General features: G+C 35.9%; 1 protein-coding gene across 2 annotated transcripts in view; it reads right to left on the reverse strand.

Moving 5' to 3' along the window:
* The window catches only part of LOC139463921 (homeobox protein Hox-D10-like), a 122,268-nt gene that overhangs the window by 52,544 nt on the left and 46,576 nt on the right, over nt 1-23,148 (reverse strand). Inside the window, exon 1 of one of the 2 annotated variants that reach the window (XM_071245348.1) lies at nt 5,457-5,941. The exons of the other annotated variant lie outside the window; for it this stretch is intronic. The gene's annotated coding sequence lies outside the window, so the exon portion shown is untranslated. Of the gene's footprint in view, nt 1-5,456; nt 5,942-23,148 lie in introns of those variants that run through there. 2 annotated transcript variants of the gene reach the window in all.

Here is a 23,148-nt window from a genome sequence, read left to right on the forward strand (position 1 = left end):
GGCTCAGTTTCAAGAGACATAATAGCACTTCGGCTCTAGGAATTGTACACACCATATTTTTTTCTAAATGGGCAATTATCATTTGGTCGAACATCAAGGAAATAAGGTAACCTCTTGCTCCTTTTAACTTTTGTGATAAAATATTCCGTCTCTGAATTATACGTTTTCCATCAATGGTTTATTAAAGTATATATTTGTATTAAAATTTGTCAACCGCAAAAGTTCTACTCATAACCCATGAAATGAAAGTAGGTTAGACATAAGAAATCGTAAGGACAGTTATCTGGAAATGTTTTGTACTGTTTATTGAGCCTTAAAATATGATATTTAAACCCCAACGAAAACCGCCCACATATATACGTCCATTAAACTAATCTTTTTTAGGTAATAACATATCTGAGATCACCACATGAACGGTTGCACATGTTTGAATGCTGTGTCGATAAGAATGCCTAACTTGTAATTATTCCTTGTACCGTTGACACATACAAATAACTTAAAGTTGCAATAGAAACTGCAATAGTTAGTGCGGAATAGGTCTTTTCTGTCCGCCACATAAATAAAAACACGCGTTTTATCATCATGAGTTAAATCAGTGGGTTATTTTTAAATCACAGATTTTGTAATTCATGGTAAATTTAGCAAGTAACCGTAAATGAACAATACAGTTCATGTTGTTTCAATAACAACTGATGCTGTCATAAATATATTAATGGGTTTGTATTTGTATATGTTGGTGCTTTAGACAATGCATTTCAGCAGAGGAAAATCACCGAAATATTGCATAAGGACTGACGACACCACGCGTGAACTGACAACAACTCTCAAACTGAACTGGAGAATATTTAATCACACCCATTATGCTCGAACTGATATGACCAAACCATAAAGTATCAATACGATTTAATTCTATATGCAGCGTATAATACAGGAATTTGGGAATTACCAAGAAAAGGATAACTTTTTATCAATTCAGAAAAATATTACCAAGTTATTGTTCTTAATTGTCCAAGCATTTTGCTAAATATGATTCGAATTGTATCCAATTCATTTGGGGTGCTTAAAAAGTCATAAAACCCTTAATAAAATTTTCAAGTATTTTTATTGTCTTTTTGTTAATGTTCCTTGCGATCGTGTCGCTGAAAATGTCATTAGTTGTAGTAACAGAATTATTTCTATTAGAATAGCCATATCATTTTCGGTAGCTTATATGTTAAATACACGGTCAAAGAACATTCTCTAGGGCCTATCTAATGCTAGAAACAAAATAATACCACACTGGTGTGGGGGAAACGATTGCCATTGTCCGATAGTGTTCACATAAATTATTTAACATATTAATTTCAAAATCTGATTGACGAGTCATCTATTTAGTTCGTTAGTCATTTATTGTTTTCGTTTGGTTCTCAGTGATAAAGAACGATGCCGTTTCATGGTGCGTTTTGTGTCGTCATTTCGCTTCAACTTCAAACGTTACAATCAAACATATAACTAGTCGGTGTTTTAAAGTCAGAAAAAACACTCGTTGGGTAAGCTTGTATCCATCATATTTCAAGTCATATTTCAATAGGTTTATACGATTCATATGATATTAATTTATCATCATTATGACACGGTACATTTTGAAAGGCGAATTGGTGAATATTAATATGCATTTTTATGATTTATATAAATGTTGGTCATTGTATAAAAATAACATTAAAAAAGATTAGCATAATGTTCGTGCATTTTCTATTAATACTAATGCCTTTTGAGCTACGAACCTCGGGCAGAAATCATAGTAGTTTGACTGTAATCAACTGGGGATTAGTCTGAGATCGCCCCGCCTCCAAGTCTTAGCTCATGCGTGGGGCACGTATCAAATATCTTTATTAATCTAAACAAAGAAAATTCCGGATGGGACACTTTTGCAAAATAAATGAAGTCTTGGCCATATTTTAAGAGAATCGCCCATGCAAGCTAATGAAGGGGGTTAAGTAATTCAAATAAAAACGACTGTTTTTATCTTTTCGGTCCCGCGCCTGATTCGTGGACTTAATTCATTTGATCCCTACAGATGCGACGTTTTAGGACCTAGCCCAGATATTCCCTGTGTCATTTCTTTCTTCTAATTGGAGGAACTTTGTAGACGATTCCCCATCATGCATGTGCAGGGACTTAATTAAATGCACACACAGCCCTCACAATAACGCGTGCTTTGTATAACTTAGTAAAGTCGTTGAAAAATGTATTATTGCATCATATATATGAACCTGTTTTATTGGACTTAGTTGTTGTAATATTACATAGTTTGGATAATCGAAATCGGTATTGTAATAACGACTAGAAATAAACGCGTTATATTGAGGCGATGCCCTCTTCCATGGATTATCTATGCGGGACAATCTGTCTTCTACCATAATGAAGTTGAACAGGGATGAAATATAGAAACCGATGGATTCGTGATGGCGAGTAAAGTGTAATGAAACAGAGGTGATTCCGGTGCTCAGCGGATGAGAAATCGACAACCGAAATCAACAACAAATATACGAGGTCATTCATTTCACGTGTCCAGTTTATTAATTAGGATTTTCTAATTTACACAGGAAATATTGTCTTATTGGAGGCTTGGAACATGACAAATGACGGACGGATTGCACTGAATTGAAAGCCTCTGTCAACGGTTTTTCTATTAGCGGTGAAAAACAATCTGTCTCATTGGAAATGCAGAAACGGGATGCCTTAACGAATTATTTTCTCTTTGCTGTAAGTACATCGTATATTATTTTCTCCTGTTATTGGCATGAGGATTGATGGTTTTTGTACATAAATGCGTATTGTATGCCTAGGCTGATATTTACTGTAATCACAATTGAGTTCATAGACTATTGTTCGTGTGTGTTCGAAAATGTGTAGCCGAAGGGGGTATTTTCAAATATAGACATTTAGATAGAGATAAATACACTGATAAAGTCACCTAAAGGCTCCTCAAAGCTCGTCACACAATACGTAAAAGGGAAACATTGATTTTGTTTTTCATATGCTCTGTCTGTTATGTTTTGATGAATATGCACGACTGGGTTTTATCATGCATAAGGGATTGTTTTCTCAATGAACCTTCCTGAAAACAGTTTGAGAATATTTTATGGTTTGTTTACTCACGCGATTTGTCATGTAAGAAATGGACGTGTCATATTCAGACTCCGCTTTAAGAGTAGTAATTAAAACTGAATTTTAAAATGTTTTATATTTATCAATATGATACTGATTAGGTCTGTGTTGGGGCACGCGGAGAAAGACAGTCAATCATTGACAAACAATCACCTCAAACATCATAGGTTATGATGAACATAATGCTAATTATCATACCATTTGATACCTAGCAGCGGCGTAGTCAGATTGCACAGTAACATTTTCCTGTATGATTAATGTTACGATCTTTGGAGCACATTTTTAACTGAAATAAAACAGTCGGATTCGCGCTGCGGGTCAGAGTATTAGTCACGTTTAATCCTGGGATATTATATGTCGAAACATTCTAATCAATTTCACCAAGCAGATGAGGGGATGGAATATCAGTGTTAGATTTCAAACAAGTGTGAAGACATACTTCAGATATACCCCGGGGTAATAAAATCAACGAGTGATTGGAAATATGCCACGATGAATCTCGAATCTCGTTGCTTTTTCTGAGACAAGCTTCAAAATATTTAAATGCATTCTTAGCATGAAAACCCCATCTTCATTCAAGGAAATATGGAACTTTGATAAATCTTTGTTGATAAAGCTCTACAGATATACAGCAAGCCAGCTATATAACGAACAGAGATGTGTACAGAACCCTAGTCGTGCGAAATATTCAAATCTGAAATGGAGAAAATTAAGTGTTTTTCATAATAACTTATCAGCTATTTTCTGTTAAGATCTGAAGATTATGTTATAACTGTATCGCATAACATCCCACGTGAAGTATATGATAAAGTTTACTAAAGTTGGGGAAAAACGCGTTTTCTCACCAGATATTTTTTTGCGAAGAAATAACATTGAGGTTAACAGAGATTATAAGATAGCTTAGTTTGATTACACTCCCTGAGATTTGCTTTTGGTTTCCGTGAAAAAGTTTTTTCTAACAGCTGTAATGGGTATATGTTAGGTGGATTTTGACAGCGAATGCAGCAAGGAAAGTTAGCTATATACACCGAGAAAGTGCAATTGACATGATCCAGGAAGTGACAAATTTCATGTCAAATTCATTAAGTAGTTTAAACATTAAATGTTTGCCGGTGGTGTATTTGAGAATGTAATAAAATATGAGTTTTATTTTGACTGCAGTGAATTATGTATGTGGTACATATTATTTTTTATTGTTTGTGACAGTCAACGTAGGAGGTTATTAATTAAGTCAGACAAAAACCGTGGAAGCGTTTCGGAATAAATTCTTACAAATGTAATCAATATCGGCTTCATTAAAATCAAGTACATGCTATTTTGAAACAGTCTTATGTCACCTACCTAGCTAGTTAGTAATGTGTATTTCAGAATGTTTATTTTATTGATTATGTCACCGGTGAGTCAAAAATATCAAAATACATAATGATTTCGAAATAAAGAGCTTGTACCCAACATGAACACAACTAGGAATAATCAATTATAATTTCTTAGTCTTGTTGAAAATTATTTATTATTCTGAATAATTAGTGTCTGGAACTATTATCAAATATGAAAACATTTGTTTTCGTAATCGTAATTCACTATTTACATTCCTTTATTCATCCTCTGTATGAAATTATTTGTTTACAAATTTATAATTATCACCAACAAGCTACCACTCAACACTGGAACACTAAAATAGCAATATCTAATATATGGAATGTTTGAATGAAATAATATGGTGTAAACATGCACTTAAGTTTTATATCAACAGTAAACATGATACTAAATCTGAGACCCGATAAACATAAGCAGACCTCATTAGCTATGAAATTCCCATAGCTATATAGTTCCCGACAGACCACGTGGTATTACAGACCGGTCCAGTAAAACTACATTATGGCGGTGTTATTACAAATTATAAAGATAATATAAAGTATTAACACTGCTTCGAGCTCACTAGCTGAATACCAAAGATAAGTAATAAAACACTAACACAGAATTATCGCAAAATTAAAATTAGCATGAAAAGATATTTAAAATTATTAAGTACTTGGTGAATATAAACGTTGCTAGCGCTATCACACAAGACGGGCCTTTAACAGGAGTGTGTAGTTACTGAGGGTGCAATGAAATTCCTCGGAGCGGGACGTATAGCCCCGGAATTGTCGAAAAGCGTACATAAACGACACATAAAACCTTCCATAAACTGGCTTCGGAATATGAATGTCAAAAATCGAAGCATAACAGTGAAGCGGAGTTAAGCGACACGGCGCAAAGACAAAGCAATTAATCGTCTTGACATTGTGAAAATCGTCACCACTTACCGGCCAAAGTAAAAAGTGAATCCTCTAGTTGTAGTTTCTTGTGTTGTAGTGAGCGAAGTTACCCACTTTCCTCGGTTACTAGATCAAACGGTCTAAGCGAACAGCGGTCTCAAACCCCTGGTTGTAGCAGAGCCGAACATAGGTCAGAAGGGGTGGAGTTTACGGTTGCGACACGCCCACCAAGCTCCTGAGATAATAACATCAACAAAATGGCTTCCCCTCGGCGCAATGCGTTTTTGACAACGTCTTTGAATTAGGATGGAAGACAGTGGGGGATAGAGAGAAAGATGGAGTCGCGATGCGGGATGACAACGGTCTTTTCTCAAACAGTGGTCAGCGGTTTAGAGAGACTGATTTACGGCGTACGTGATTCATAGCGTTGAGGGACAACGTCGGGGGTAAAGGATTTACATAGACAAGACTAGCGCGGGAGACAATTCTACGAAACATGGAGGTATATTCACAAACAATAACACCGCCATGCCGAATTCTCTATCAGACGGTCCATCTCTCCTAGAAACTAGTCCGCAGGTGAATCTCAATCACGACAGATGCCTCCGCAATACAATATAGATCCTTAAATCTTCTGACAAAATACCTCACTTTTTGTTGTGCTTGTTGTCCACAGTTTCTCATTTTACAATGCGATTTAAGTCAACGGTGCCTGTATCATATTTCAACTCAACCTAGGGTACAAAACACACCACCCATCCTAAATGATAGAGCGCAGTGTTGAAGCCTAGCTTGCGGAACTAAAAACAGACTAGGCCCCCTCTCCTCGCTTTCCTGTCATTTTGTGTACATTCTCCAGGCAAGCGTGGGGAAATTGTTTGATTTTGAGATAAAATAAGAGAGTTTGTATCATCTGTGCATTATATGGAGACACGCAGGTAAGTAATTATCAGGTCGAACTACTCTGGATTTCATAGAATATGGAAATTACCATTTCTTTATAATGCTTTGTTATCTTAAAGAGATGCTAATTGTTTAAGTGTTTCATGTCTCCAATTGCTTCCCCCTCAGGATATGCGTACAAAATACACATATGATTCCTACTCAATTTGGTGCTGATGAAATTACCTTAATTTTCCGATGAATCCGATATATTGGATAACTTGTACTGTGAAGCACGTGGATGACAATTAAATATGTTAACGCTTTTGTCACATAGCTTTAACGCTGTTCACTTCTTTGTGAAGTATAAAATATTTTTTTTATGAATAAAGCTTTCATAGATGATTACATATTTATTCCCTTAGTGCTAATTGATTGTATGTTGTTTGCATTTTTTAAAAGATAACTAATGTGTAGATAAAATTTGAATGATGAAGAAGACGGAAAATGTATAATTTTGACATTTTCTCTGTGGCAATCAATTAAGACCAAATCAAGGTTTAATGCTGATTGAGTGAAATTTAAATATAGAGCTTGAAGATGGAGAAACATAATTATCATTCAAGATTGTGACGGCATAGGGGAAGCGGCGATCAATTGAATTAACTGCGCAATAGTTTAATATTATATATTTCATTTTAAAATAAGGCTTTCTGTAAAACTTGCTAATCTAACTTAACTGTAGTTTTAACAGAATTTGTGAGAAATGTTATTCTAAGAGAACTTATATTTCCCTTGATTTACAACTCAAAAGTGTTTATTCCACTGATACAGTTATTGAATTATGAAAGTTTACAGTTTGTGTGCATTTCATATTATTTCCAGTGCCATTTTCACAATTCCAATTCCAAGCGTCCATCTGTCAATTTGAACTTCTATTTGTCTTATTTAGCATGGGATTACCGGAGGAAGAAATCTAGTTAGCATTGCATGTCAGGTGGAGGGAAAATGTTGTCGGTTAATTAGATTTCCTGAGTGATCTGGAGTAAAATTATTGTCAATATGTCAAATTAATATCACGACTGTCTTTTAAATTTTCACGACTTGTCATCACAAATAATACAAATCAGAAATCTTTTATCAAATTAAGACTGAGATGGAAATTCGTTTTTTAAGGATTAAAATTCTATCTCTCCACTAACTCTACCTCCAATTGAACAAAAACTGTTTTAAATTCGTAATCTTAAGTAGAATGGACGTTTGGTTAATACATATTTACACACGTTACGTATGTAATTAAAATAAATTTAATTATAAACAGCCAAGCGTATAAGAAATTCAAATATTTAATGCGGGAGAACAGTGCTCCACAAACGGTATGTTGGGATGTTATACCTTAAAATCGGACATATCACAGAAGGATTTGTTAATCACAATTAGCCACAGAATGTCGCAGCGCATATATGTAGGTACTCACAGTATTGATTTCACATTCAAATCAGTACTAAAGGAATCCGAAGAAGTCGAAATGTACTATGGGAACAATAGAAACTATACTTGCACGTGTAAATATTTCATTTTCTTCAAAATGATTCAAGTAAATTGTTATTTTTCTTAACTGTTAAATTAAATTTCCGCAGAAGGGTTGATATTCGCACAATATTGCATAATCACAATGTACTGGAAACGAAATAAATATCACACAAAGTTATAAACCATGTGGCACGTAATTTGATTTAATGTGACAAACATAGTATTTTTGAGTATTAATAGATATAGTTATGTATTGTGACTTCAGAAATATGGTCAGAATTATTTTAAAAAATACTATTTCAATTTGCTATTAGGAAAAGGATGTTCGCGACTTCTCTCAAATGAATCGCAAGAATAGTCATAACTTTGTTATATTAATGAATAAACTGTTTCATCATCATCACTATTTATTCTAATATCACACCTCTGTTTCTGCTCGAGGTACGACCTAACATTTTCCTATTTAGTTCATGTACATGTGTTCTCATATTTGTCCACGGAAGCATTACACATGAAATATATCGCTATTTGTCAACGAATGTGATTACCGTTTTGCATTATGGCAACCATGAATGCTTGTGTAGGGAAGTCTATGTTATTAATTACATGACTTGTCTGTCAAAAATATTAGTTATGTGTAAACAATGAGATGTATTTACAGTCAGGAAATGTACTAGTTTTGTAGCATAATAGCTTCCACGTCAAAATTGTCGCACTTGTATTATTAATACGATTGCTGGCTTGGTCTTGTAGAATTTTGGATTTGCCTTCTGAAAGACGGTTGTCTCATTATCGTGCTTATTTATAAACAATGCTAGCACAGGTAATTTAGTGATTTTTATGAATGAACATTTCCGACATGACGAGATCTGCAACAAAGCGCACCGCACAACTAAAAATATAAACTAGCTGTGACCCATAACAAAGTAAAACTTTATAATTGTTCAATGTACACCGACCATTACATACACTTACACAAATATATTTGCTAATGCATGTGGCAATACAGAATTGGTAATTTATAATAATGATAAATCATAATCATCTATGATGACATTTTGGGTTAAAAAAAGTGAAAATGTAACTAAAACATTTGAGAAATACTTTTTCATGAAACACCTATTTATTTGCAAATATAGTTTCTTTATAAGTATTTGTGTCATTTTAAGTTGATGGAGGTATGGTTTGGAGATTAGTCAGGTGAACAATTAAAACTGCAGCTATTGGATACGCATCTCCATCACATACCTCAACGCGCATCTCAGCCATCATGAGATCTGTCGCACTTCCGCATGATTTCATCGCATACAACCCAAGAAACACAACAATACTTACCACCAGATGGTAACTAGGTTTATTGCAGGAAAGGTGGGAAATGTATTGATTAAAGCTTACAGTTATATGTTACGAAGTGATCATTTAGAAATATGTACGCGAATCAATAACCCACAATAGGTTGAATAGATAGGTGTCCCTTGGGTCGTGTAGATTTATTGGGGTGGGGCCTGGTTGGCGTAAAGGGTACGGTTGGATTAAATGGACCTATAATATTATAAAGTGTCATTCTAAATGCTTACCCATCACAATCATTTCTCAACATTTTTCAGTTTCTTTATACTTTAATCTTTACAATGATTAAAACAGATTCAACTATTCTTAAACTTGAGTCACATCATGTACAGATTTCTCAATTATTAATATTAACATATATCGTGAACACAAAATGACAATCATCATGTATACATCCAAATTAATCATGATGAAGATTAATAAAGTAATTTTCCCAATTCATTTAAAAAAAGTTACCTTCATTGAAGTAAAGAATATATTAATTGTACCAAGAATCCATACCTATAACACCATTGTGGATCACTCACCGAAATTAGGTGTCACAGTGCAGATGAAACACCGACAAATACAATAATGTTGCGGTATCATTTAAAGCATGCAATTATGCGTTTATCCGGTTCAGTTCACACACCATGTCATCTTTTAAGACCACACGGGCATGCGCACAGTTTAAGAACCAAGCTTTTAAATTGCAGGTTCGCTTGAAGCTTGCTATCAAAATGAAGGACCAGGTTAAATATCCTTCCTAGATCTGTTTATTATGGGGGCACGTCTGGATGGTATCTGGCTGAGCTCCGACAGGTATACTACTCAAGGCATGTTTATAGAAATAAGGCACTGTGCAAATTGCTTGTCTTAAATACTCTTCAGAATGAATTACTACAAGGAAGTACGAGTATTTCATCATTTGTAGAATGACATTAAGAGTCATTCATGCATCGTCATTGATTGAAATCCTAGCATCATACATTTGTGCTGTTGGTGTGCATTCATAAGAACGTGTCATGGTTAGCTAAATGTGCACTTTTTGCTGATTACATTCTTTGCTTTCGTTGTTGTGCTTATTTAACATAACTATCCAAACACAACATTGTAAAAAGCACATGAATACATGGTTTATTTTTACTGGCGAATTTTATGACAACTAATTGTAAACTCGCGTCAACCATTTCTTCAGTTATTCACAAGTATATTTCCACGACTATATAAAGGAACTCGGAAGGGAAGTTTTAATAACCTTATGCTTACAGTATGGTCCCAAATGTTCGATAGTCGTGATGGGTGTACTGAGGACGAAATACAATTGAGTTTTACAATCACCACATGCATGACAAGTTTGCCCAACACATAGTTCGAGTATTGCTATGAAACAGCTGCTATATCTGCTGCACAGCTGGCCACTGTTTTTCAGAAACATTTCCCTCAGCTGTATTCTCCAGAGAATTACGTATATTCATTTTTTTCTGAACGAATATTTCTACACAGCTGTCAAACGTTTGTTTTTGTAATCATAATTTTAATCCGTTAAATACACGAAGAATACACGGTCAAATCTTACACCAATGTACTCACTATGATAAGTAAGAATTGCGCATACTGGCAACGACCCCTATCGCAAGGTAATTGATCAGATTGCATCGGCTAATATCTATCCATGTGCAAACCATTCATGACGTTTGCCCAAGGAAGCGATACCAGGATAGCAGTGACTAGGAATTATAGGCCTGATGATCAATCATTAAGAATTCTACTTATAGCCATGAAACTAGCCGGAAAATATGAAACATCTCCACATGACATAAACGTTGATAAAATACACATTCATTCAGTTCCTGGAAATGCAGCTGTTATCAATGTTGCGTTCACTATGAACTTAGTACCATCTAGCCAGTAATTGGACTTAAGGAAGATATCAGGGTTAAAGTAAATCTTCACTGTCAATGTTTTAAATTGTTTGGTGTTCTTAATAACTATATGTTATTTGACCTTATATTCTGTATTTATGTACAAAACGTTTCGTTAACTTGCACCTCGAATCATAATAATGTTTTGGCATGTTGCTTTACATGATACAAAAATAGTCACATATTCGATATGAAACCAATCATGTCTGCAGTAGACCCCGAAGATAAAAGAAAATTTGCTAAAAGCAGACCAAAGGAAGTCTAGAAACCGTAACATAGATCACACAGAACAAATCCTCAAGGACGCTCGACCAATCAAGGCCGATGCATTCTGCCATGGCACCAGATACACGTTACACATCAGTACCACTGTGCCTTAGGCTAAATTAGGACAAAATACTATTATTGAAACAATGCATGACGATCAATTTTCTAACAGGTATACGCATGTACCACAAGGATTGTGTAAGCGCTAAGGTCAGCACAATCTGACATTGAACATCCTGAGAGATACGTATTAACATGATATTGTCATATGAAATCTGTGAAGGAACAGGAACACTGAAATCACTGTGTATGACAATGGGGTACTGATCCAAAGCAGGTGTATGTTTTAACATGATCATGTTAAGGAAATTTGAACACGTGTTATAAAATCACCTAATTGATACACTCGCGTGTGGTGTACATGTGTTGGAGAAACAAACATTCTTTAACTACACAACACTTAAACATACAGGATGGTTGGCCATTGGTAACCTTATGTGTCTCTGTATTTGTATATACCGGTTTCATTCAATCTACTGTACGTTCAGGCATGTTATACCTCATTCCTCTGATACATGTCAAGTCCTATTATGATCATGACATAATATAATGTGTTTGAACGAAATCACCTCAATCAGATATGGATGAATTTAAACAGTAAACCTCACAAACAGCGCATCGTCGACATTCATATTCGTTTTTAAGACCCAAGGATACCATAAACACTGCAAGAATGGTTGTTGGACGTTTTGAATAGGGAAATATGTGATATAATGGCAGAGTTGAATTTCAGTGATTTAAAGCAACTAAAGAGGAGTAATTTAACCGTAAGAAAACATAAAAACATTTTATACACAATTGAAGAGATTTGTTTCCTGGGGAAAATAGATACGTAACATAACACTGTTCTCCCAATCTCGTCGACACATAAGCATTTGCACATATGTCAGTCGTACTGTCAATGTGGTATTCAGTTCATGAATCAATAGGGATGGAGTTTATATAATCAAAATGAAACTGAAATCAGTGAAAGAAACAATGACTATACTTAAGCCTGTGTATCTTTAATGCATATGTCATATGTGACATGGGGCCAGCAAATGAAAGGTGATTTTCCTAATTCCGAAGCATCAATGATTTAAAATTGTTCAACATGAGTCTATTATACTTTGTAAAATGAACAACACGCCACTTCCCTAATTTTCCTAATGGACTATCATAAAAAGTAATTTTGTTACTGCAAAGTTGTATTTGCACATACACACGAGAGTCATTGAGTATGAACCATGAGACCATTCTCAGACAGTCAAGCATACAAACCAGTTTAAACGAAACTTAACAAAGCATTAACAGAATAATAAATATTACATGTGTTAATCCCACGTAGAATCACTCGAAGACATCACCCAAAAGCAGCAATGCATAATATTCGTATTGCTAACTATTCTCCACATGGTTAGTGAGAATTTTGTAATGCAGGGTTTTCTTCCGCCATGCCCTGGCTAATCAATAATATCTAATTACGGTCAAAAGTGTTTCCTACAACGCAGTGTGTTAAATTCACAGGGCAGAGTGAGCGATGAATGTACTGTCCCCTGTGCCATGGTCTGTCTAATGTCAGATCCTGGTCATGTATCAATTTTCTGAATCTACCAGAGGGTAGCCACTTTCACCATTAGGAAGCAATGTTGGGTTTAATTAGAAAATAACCAGCATGTTTTAAATGACGAAACACATATTTCTAATTTGATACTTCTGAATTTATATTGAAAACAAATGCAGTTTCCACCACAGTGGCTCCGTTGCTTGCATTTTACTGAATTTGATAACAGCTTTCTTATTAGCATTTTCCTAACGCAAACAACAACATATTGATAGCTCCTAATGGGGACATCAAGCTTGAGTGAGTGAGTTGGGTTTAACGCTATGACGGCATTGGGCTTGTAACCTTAATTGAGAGGAGAGCCCGAAATGATACAGGTCCTCAACACTTTGATAGGGCCGCAAGTCTACACGGCAAATTGCCGTACATGTGTCACCTACACCTCTTCTTGAATTAGATGGGAGTTACTTCTCGTGTGTGTAGAGCATTGTATCGAGATTAGATATCAGCTACAGTAACAGATAATTTTTTATTTAAGACTGTAAGCATGAATCTTTTCTCAACAGTCTGAAGCAAAATATTGATTTTCAGCCAACAGGTATTCCTCTTACAAAGCTCAAGGTATACAACTATTTACTGTATATCAAATAACTTTCTACATTGTACACATAAAATAAAATAAATCTATATAAATGCTAAAATATGAAATATATATATATCCAAAACTATCCACACACATTTGACCAAGGATGATAATAAAGAAAATAACTACTTTATTGTTTTTACATGTTTTATGTGAAGTTCAAATCGTGTTGTTTGTTCCTATGCGGCCCAAAATTACAGCTACTTAACGGCAGCAAGTTAATAATAAGGTCTGGACCAGACAAACCAGATATTGATGTAATGAGTAAGTAAGGGTACGTTGACACGCTATCAACCATGACACCAGATCTGACCTCCAGATCCGTTACGTTACCACAAGCAAAGGTTGCTGAGGACATCGTGCCCGGAATCTCAACAAGGTTACATGAAGTTCATACAAATTTGGATTTGCAATTGGACAAACGACTGACCGGTCTTATGACCGAAAGTGACGTTTACAGGAGAAATAACAACGTCTTTGACATTTATGCGTTTTTCATAAGACTGTATTCCACATAAAGACTGTTGGATACTGGCTACCTTACCCGTATTTACCAACGCAAACAACAACATGTAAACAATGTTTATGTCGAGACAAACATTAAACTGTTAATATCCATGTCTTTGCACGAGGTTTGAACCTCCGTGTTTAACACTGCTCTCCGGGTAATTGATTTTGCTTGCAATTTGAGTGTGTTGGGTTGCGATCTTTAAGCACTGTGCTGACAGTATCATAAAGGAGACCTCAAGAGTGAGTGAGTGAATTGGGTTTAACGCCGCTTTGAAAACTATTTCAGTTACATCACGGCCCGTCGGCTACATGTGGGAGGGAAGCCCGAAGTGAGGCAGTTCTTTGACGTTTACAAATTTGGTGAAACCAACAAACAACGGTAATATGCTGACACATATTGACAAATAATAAGGGCGAATGTGGAATCGATCCCACGATAAGGAAATTGTTGTACACGTGTGAGGACTCTAGGTCTTCAGTGCAACGAATTAAAGTGTTAACCCACAGGCTACTACCACAGAAATGCAATGAATGTGGTACAAATTACGGTTCATGATTTTTCGTGACATGTGGCACGCGTGTTAACCCTTTCTCTTGTGACCGACTCATTCAGAAGTCGAACACGTTCGTATCGGATCATCGCCACACGTTCAGTGGTAACACAATATAACGAGGCACTCTTCTGAGTGGTTTGCTAGTTTAGCCAACGCTCCACAAAGTAGTAAGCTTGTTATTACCCGCTCTATGAAGTGGTTTGTAGTTTGAGCGCCATTCTTTGAATTGGTTAGCAGTTTGGGCTCCATGAAGTTTGTTTGGGGCTTGGGCCCAACTCTATGTAGGTACCATCAGGAGTTCCATGTTCTGGTTAACTATTGGGGCCAAATCCATTTAATTGGTTAGCAGTTCAGACTCGACTCCATGGAGTTTAGGACTTGGGCCCACCTCTTTGATGTGGGTAGAATTGTGAGTGTCTATCCATGGGGTCGTTAACCAGTTGGGCCCCATTCTTTGAATTGGTTAGCAGTTTGGACTCGCAGTGGGTCGGAGCTTGGGCCCAGCCATTTGGAGTGGGTAGCAGTTGTAGCAATCTATGGAGCGGTGTCCCAACCCTATTAAGAGCTAGCCAATTGATGTTCCGCTGTACGAAATGGTTAACGGCTGGTGCAAGTATATAGAGTGGTTGGAGCTAATTCATTAAGTGGTTTTATTTGACTGCAAGTCTATGCAATACTTGGTAGGTTGTTCCACTCTATAAAGATTCACAAACAATATCAAGCCGTGTCTATTGGTGTATTATATTATGAATGCCAAACAAGACTTCAGAAATGAGACATAATGACCACAAACGGCTCCAAATAATTACGACTGTGTATCCAAATCGACACATGTCAATGTGCTTGTGTCTTTTTCTCAAGAAATAGTTTTCATTTTTCATAGTCATAACTTAGAAAGGGGTAATCATTTTCTCCACAATTATATTACTTTTTCATGGCAACTTTTTAAAAGTTTTCAACATAACTTAAGAGGTGCAGGTGTTGCAATGATAATAAAACATGAAAGCAACAACGCCCCCGTGTGTGCCAATCTTTATGATGTATGTTTTCTATCTTCAGATCACAAGTCATTTCATTTTAAAAACAAATGATACAGCCATCACGGAAACTAGAATCATATTTGATAAAGACTTTGTATTAATGATTTTTTTTAACAGAATAAGTATGTGAAGTTGTGCACAGTGCCCCAGAGGCTCCACACCTGGAAAGGTCAATGACCTAATAGTCAATACAGATTTCTATCGACACTGTATATTCAAGAATTTATCGTGGAACTACGCAACCGAAGAAGCAATATACAACTTAAGTGGTTTGGCTTTATATGAAACCTTACAGAACATATGAATGTGCAGCATCGTGTATGACTGTGTGTGTGTAAATTGACATGACGATTGCTATATTTGATGAGCAGGTTTCTTAATAAAATAGTGCATGCTGCAGGGAAAGTGTTTTGCAAAACAAACACATACACACAAAACGTTTAGAATTTGTTGTTATTTGTTAGAAAATGTTATCATTCTGTGTGCCTGTAAATGCCTTCTATGGATAGCTGCTAACATAAACATCTCTTCATTATATCAAATGATAACACATTCGGTTGTTTAATTGGTTATGGGTTTTTTTCAAAGTTCCTTTCAGCAGATTTTCAGTGTTTATCTGTCAGTAGTACTGTTAAATCACTGTTACACCTATTCCTAGGTAAACTATTGCAAATGTTGTATATTACTGACATACTGCATACCGATTCCTATAGAAGATGCGTATACATTGACAAACATAAATCGACTGTTTTCAGTTTTAAAGATATATAGGATTCAGTCAGCTTGCGTGTCTTAACTCAATGCAATATATACAAATATACAAATACACGAAGGATACTTTTGTCTTGGGTAACTCGTGCATTTAAAATGAAAATAAAAAACAAACCATTCAAACCATGTCAACAATCCTCTTGACATAATCTCTGCACTTTGGGAAACAAGTCCTTTCATTAATATGATACTAAAATACGACTATCAAAATAGAAGAAATCATTTCTGATGTACATGTTATTGTCTCTGGGCAACAAGTGATTTGCTATGTTCAATATTCATATTTTATCTGAATTATCATCGGAGGCTTATCTGAATGACTGACTTAAGCCTGCGGTGCATCCACATTCATAAAAGTGTATTTGTATCCACGGACTTATTTATATTACTCCTTCAGACTATAAGACTTTATCAGCCGTATTGTCTCTGGTGAGACATTGCACACATACTGTAAATGAGACCTTGTTATGTCTCGTGTCAAAGATCTACTTACTATCAGAAGCATATTCAGATTTTACTACTGAAGGAGCACGGAGTCAGAATATAAAAACACAAGACCGAACCAATATAAGAACGGTGGTTCCCCATATGTTCTGTTACGGCTAACTGTCAGTGGCTTTGGGTGTTTGTTTCTTTTACAACTACAAAACACAGACAAATGTAAACATTACACTTTATGTAGGTTTCACAGCAAAATTGTTTAGTAGCTTGTGTTAACATACCGAAGCAGAAAATGACAAGAAATACAATGGTGTTGTTATGTGGGCATCCGTGATTTTCATATATAAATATGTGACACGTTCAATGTACCCGTATGCCGTTTCATCTAATGTTTGAAAATATGTTGGGTCTGTTAGATTTAACGTAAAATCTTTTTACCCCATAACTTAAACACCGTGTTATGTTTGCAAGAGTGAACAAAGAAAAGACCCACGACCATGCTCTCAGCGAATGTTTCATCGTTAAACCTAATCAAATGACAGTAAGCATGAATTAGGCTGAAATTTGTGATTGCAATATCCTAACACTCAATTTCACTTTAACACGCCCCTATAATTTGAAAAGAAAACTGCTACTACTTCAAATGCAATGATCAATAGTGACACATTTAATTAAAATCTATGATTCTGGTTTGGTTGGAAATGCATCCATTTTATATACGTCACTTGGTCAGTTGGCCCTGATGGTATGTGAACGTGTTACTTGAAAAATGAACATTTTTTTCGATAAAATATTCGAACGATTTTATGGCACTTAAGAGCAAACGAGTCATGCACTCTTGTTTCGTTTCAGGAAACAGGTCCAATAAAAGAGAACTGAGATCGAGACGGGCAACGCTTGCCGTGGCGTGTCCGAGAAACTGGCTAGCCTTTCTGGTGCCATGGATTTCCCTCCATCCCATCATTTGCCAAGGAGAGGATGAAATATGACAGACGAGGCGTAATAATATGATGAGATCTTGCTTCGGCTGTGGTCTGCCAGAATGTAAACGAGACCCTTTGACCACAAAACCGTGGCCGGAGGGCCGAAGACAAGATGAGTAATGACCACTGGCCTGCAGAGAGTAGACTGGCCACTGGGCGGCCTTTTGAACGGTTGGACTGACAAGGCAACATCGATGTCTGGCTTGCCTTGCAAAAGATACTGTGAACAGTCAGTGCTAAATTACGAAGAGACAAGTAAATTGAATAGCCAGAACTCGCTAGACCAACCTGGCAATTCATTTACTGACCTGTCGTTGTATATAAGAAAATAATATACTAGTAGCTACGTATACTGACAGTACTAGTTTCCTGTATTTGTCGGAAATGACGTTTGGAGATCAAACGTTTTCTTACTACATATTTTATGACGACAATGCTGATTCAAGACCAAATCGATTACAACAATACATACACCAACATATATTGATCAAACAGATGGTCGCGTGATGTAATGTCGGTATGTTTATAGTGTTAGATGTAGAGGAGCGAGTAGGGGTTTAAGGAGCATAGCAACGAGGGCATGACTATTCGTCTCCAAAGAATGTAAGAGTTATGAATAGGTTTGTGAGATGAAACGCATGTGTATATATGTACATGCAATAAAACAGGTTTCTTTAGGAATATATATGGTGAAATGTGAAGAAAGGACACGTAAAGACATATTGTCGTCATAACTGACTTGACAAAATGGTAGCGGTTCATTCAGACTCACATCGATTGCAGCCTTTACCATATATATATATACCTAACAATAATCTGCTACACAAAAACAAATGTGTACGAATTGAATTTTTTGTCATCGAAAATTACACAAAGCTATCTCAGCGCGACGACTGTACGTCTGTGTTAAACTATGGTAATTACGATCATTTTATCTCAAAGATCGTTCTGTGAAACAGACCTCAGATCTTAGAAAAAAAGATTAAAATGTGCAAATTATATAGAAAATGAACTTGATGTAATTATACACGTATACCTACCACAGCGCACGTGACAAAGATTCCTCATGTATATAATTTCCAGTTGAAATATTCATTTGTTCAAATATGAACCATAAATAAGATATACAACTGTGTTACGTAATTCACAAACACTACAAAGGAGGTTTCTCACAGCTGGTTATAAATCAAAGTACATTACACAATGAATTGTAGAAATTATAATGCTTATAACATAAAAAATCAATTCGTGAATGTATATAAAAGCAAATAAAGAAATTACTGAATCGTCAATTTGAAAATGCAATACAAAAGCCTGAAAGAAATCTGTAATTTCACATTTTTCAGTTTAAGTTAACAATTCTACATACAACTGTCATATCCAACAAAACTGGTATTGTTGTCAACCATGACACGTAATAAATCTTGAATTGATTTACAAATTGTGGAACGGCTGTCCCGCGGAACAAAGCCATTCCTATGGGCATAAAGATAATAGGCTTGGATAGTGAACTAAGTCATAAACTTGACCCAACTGGGAAGCAGAGGGAAGTCGATTTTATTAACCAAGGCTTCTGAATTTTCTACTAGCTAATAAAGGTCAGGGAATACCAAGTAAGGAGTCAAGGTGAGACCTGGTGGGAACCAAGCATTTCCAACATGGAAATGGTTTAAAGAATCGTTAAAATCAATCACATATGAACTGCCGAAGCAGGCAAAATATTGGTCCGCCCCCAGTAGCAGATGTAGATGTTTTCATGTATGGGTTTATTGTTGGAGTATATTTCTCTTTTACGGGGGTCTATTCCACGGGACATTTGCGGTCATTCCACGCAACGTTTTGATACACTTTAAAGTCAGCTTTATGAGAAGTACAGCCAATAAAAGTAATTGTCTCAGAGGAGAGAAACTTTGAGAAGCATAGCTGGAAGTAGCAAACTCACAGTTATTTAAATCGGCGTCGATTATATTGACATAATTTACATGATTATACACAGGGTGTACATGAAAAGAATATTATGTTTGTAATACTCTTTGGAGGTGTTCTTAATGCAAGCTAACATATTTCACAAATCAAACTCATTACAATGTTCAATACTTAAACATCTCTACAATAAATATACATAAAAATGACGATGTGATACAAAAATATATAATTATAAGATTCTTCTTTTACAGGCTGTTTACGAAGCTAATTAATATTTGGAAATATTATGCAATTGTTATATCTTTATGAGATCTCTGTTTACACGATTACAGATGTCGCATGTGCACATACGAGGTGTGATTTCTTTACTCAATGTGACAAATTGTGTGGTTGAATCATCACTCGGTGTGTAGTTTAATTCGACGCAAAGCATGTTGTTATAATTTCAGCAAAAATAATAATTGTATTATGTGACACATATTGATTTTTGTGCCATGTGACAACGCGGTTATGAGAGTTATCAGATTTTGAAATATATTATGATAGTTTGATAATACTCCGAGCTGGTACATTGCGGGGTCATAGATGTAATCATGAATAAACAGTTACTGCGCATGCGCAGGCCACACATATTATATTATTTCAATGCAGAGATATGCCCTTATCGCCTTACACTTAACCGCTTGATTGGATAGCAAAAGATCAAAGGGACAAATCGATCTGAATAACAGATACTAAAGAAGGACGGTTTGAACAACTGAGAACGTCGTTTTTCAATCAGTTCCAGTACTCTGCATAATTGTGTTCAATGATTTCAATGTTACTCCGCTTTCAGTGTTTAGTCGTTATATCTCGTATGTCGATTATAAGAAATAGCATTTCTGTGATTTAAATATCTTAAGATCAGTGAAATAGCTGCAAGTCAGTCAAACTAATATTGTCAATGCTTGCAAATTTCGAATTGCCACGTGTTAACATCGGCCCATTGAATCTACACAATTCAAGAATCCTTTAGGTGTTGGGAATTGTTAATATGTGAGTTGGCAGATATGTGGATATGAATGAGAACGAGATTTTTGTCGAAAATGTTGGTTTTTGAGGTGTTCAGGAAACAATATCTTAATATATGTACATCAGCAAGTCGTAGACATCAGCTGATTTTTCTGAAGAGAAGGAGATAACAATAGTACGGTGATACGCTAAAACATACGGTAAAAATCTGTTTGGATCACGGACGTTTTGATAATTTAAATTTCTTTTGAAGTAGGTAATCTCGGCCTTTTTCGCTCCATTTAAACATTATTGTGCACCTGAAAATGCCAAAAACACTTACAAGTGTTAGAAACAAAAATGGCTATTTGTCAGCCATTTGAACATATCTGATGATTGTCATGGCATTATTACAGTTTTCCATAACTTAAAAGAATGACATTGTCCGAGGTTCCCTATTCTACCTCGTCCACTATACAAATTCTGACATTGACCGAATGTTGTTTTTTGGCCAACTTACCTTACAAAACTCTTTTTTTTTTAAAATGAGAATATCGCTAAAAAAGAAGTTTTACAATCCCTTTCAGTGTATTCTATTGGTGTTAAATGCATTTTCTCTGGTACCAACCCTTTTACGTAACGTCACAAACTGTGTGGCACAATCATTAGGCCATTAACTTGTCACAAGTAATCTGCGATGAAATTGTAATATTACAGTACGTAGATGAGCGTCAGTTTATAGCAAACACCTTACGATGCCAGTCATTTACGTCAATCAAATGAGTAACAATTTGTTTTTTATCGTTATTTCACAATATACACGAAATTAGGGACAATTACTGGCCGAATTAATGTTTTATAGCCGACGTAACTCTGTCAGCGGTCAGCCTGGACATGCGGAGAGAGACAATGTGTCAATCTCGGGCTATTCATCAATGCAATCAGTGTCACAATATGTTAATAGCAAATACGACCGTGTTCATTTCAGTGTGGTTTAAATTGCCCAGTGTTGGAGGATCATACCCATCAATAGACTGCACTGCAATATACCCTCATCTACCTGTAAGCCCCTAATAAATTTCTCCACCCACGTGGAAGTTATGCCTTACACCCCAGGTGAGACCCTACCCCTGTTTCTCATAGCAGGGGTAAACAGAAGTGGGCATCTCTAGCGTTAAATTTTCCGCAGCTTCCCGAACCCCTTAGCGTCGGGAACAATAGTTTCCGATATTTTACCGTCTGGTGGGGACAGCACGTCGTTTGACTACAAAGCAGAACGAGTTCTTGGCTTTGAACTAGCGCTAAGAATGGAGTTTTATTGCTTTTAATTTAGCGTTCCTCGGATCTTGCCCGTTGGTGATAAAATAACGTTAACGTTTTGGCCACCATTTGTTAGTGTGAGGTCTTGGATTGTAGACATATTGCAAGTATCCAACGATCCTTCAGCCATTCACGCGTTTGTATTCTCTTTCTCTGCATAAGGTGTTATCTATATGATCAACGCAAAGGCAGCAATAATGCTCATAGTGAAAAGAGACCTGAAAATGGGCTATCTTAAATCTTCGATGATCTAGCGTTAAAACACCCCTTTGTTGTTAATTTTCACTCCGACCGTCCATCCAGGATTCGCCATCTCTCGTAATGCTTTTAACGTAATCACACGGTAGCGTTTTATTTGAAATCATATTTGGTGGAATAATGGAGATCCTATGATAGTGCCTATCTGTGTGGGGAGACAATGTCTTTCAGTATTACATTTAACGTTTTTGTTTATTTGTTTGCCAGACCAATCATCAGATGTAGCTGCAGGTGCAGGTGATTGTATCTTGAACGTGTGACGTTATGGATGGCACGTTGGTCGATGCTTATAGGACTAACACAATACGATCAGTCAGATACATAGACTGGAAATGTTACCGTAAGCTAATTTTACATGTAGATAACTTTGTACGAAACGAGACCACAGTTCAAAATAAAAACACAAAAACACGTTTGACAAAATGAAATAAAACACACGGATCTGTAACTTTCAATAACGTTTTCAGTATCAATAACTATAATTCGTGAACGCCAGAGAATAACCAGTCTCGATTATCCATCCTGGCTAATTATATATATGGCAACATTGCAGTGACAATGAAATGAATGGATCTCTGAAAATCAGTCATGACACCAGGTCGTTATAACACTTAAACGCTGAGACAAACTATGTTAAAAGAGTTTCATCTTTGAACTGAACATGGTTATTTGTTTGTTGTTTAGTGCCGCACTCAGCAAAAACCATGCTACATTACGTCGGAAAATAAATAATCAAGTCTGGACCAAACAATCCAGTGATTGATA

This window comes from Haliotis cracherodii, unplaced genomic scaffold (genome assembly GCF_022045235.1).
Source record: "Haliotis cracherodii isolate W230 unplaced genomic scaffold, xgHalCrac1.p SCAF_16, whole genome shotgun sequence".
Taxonomy (NCBI): Eukaryota; Metazoa; Mollusca; class Gastropoda; order Lepetellida; family Haliotidae; genus Haliotis; species Haliotis cracherodii.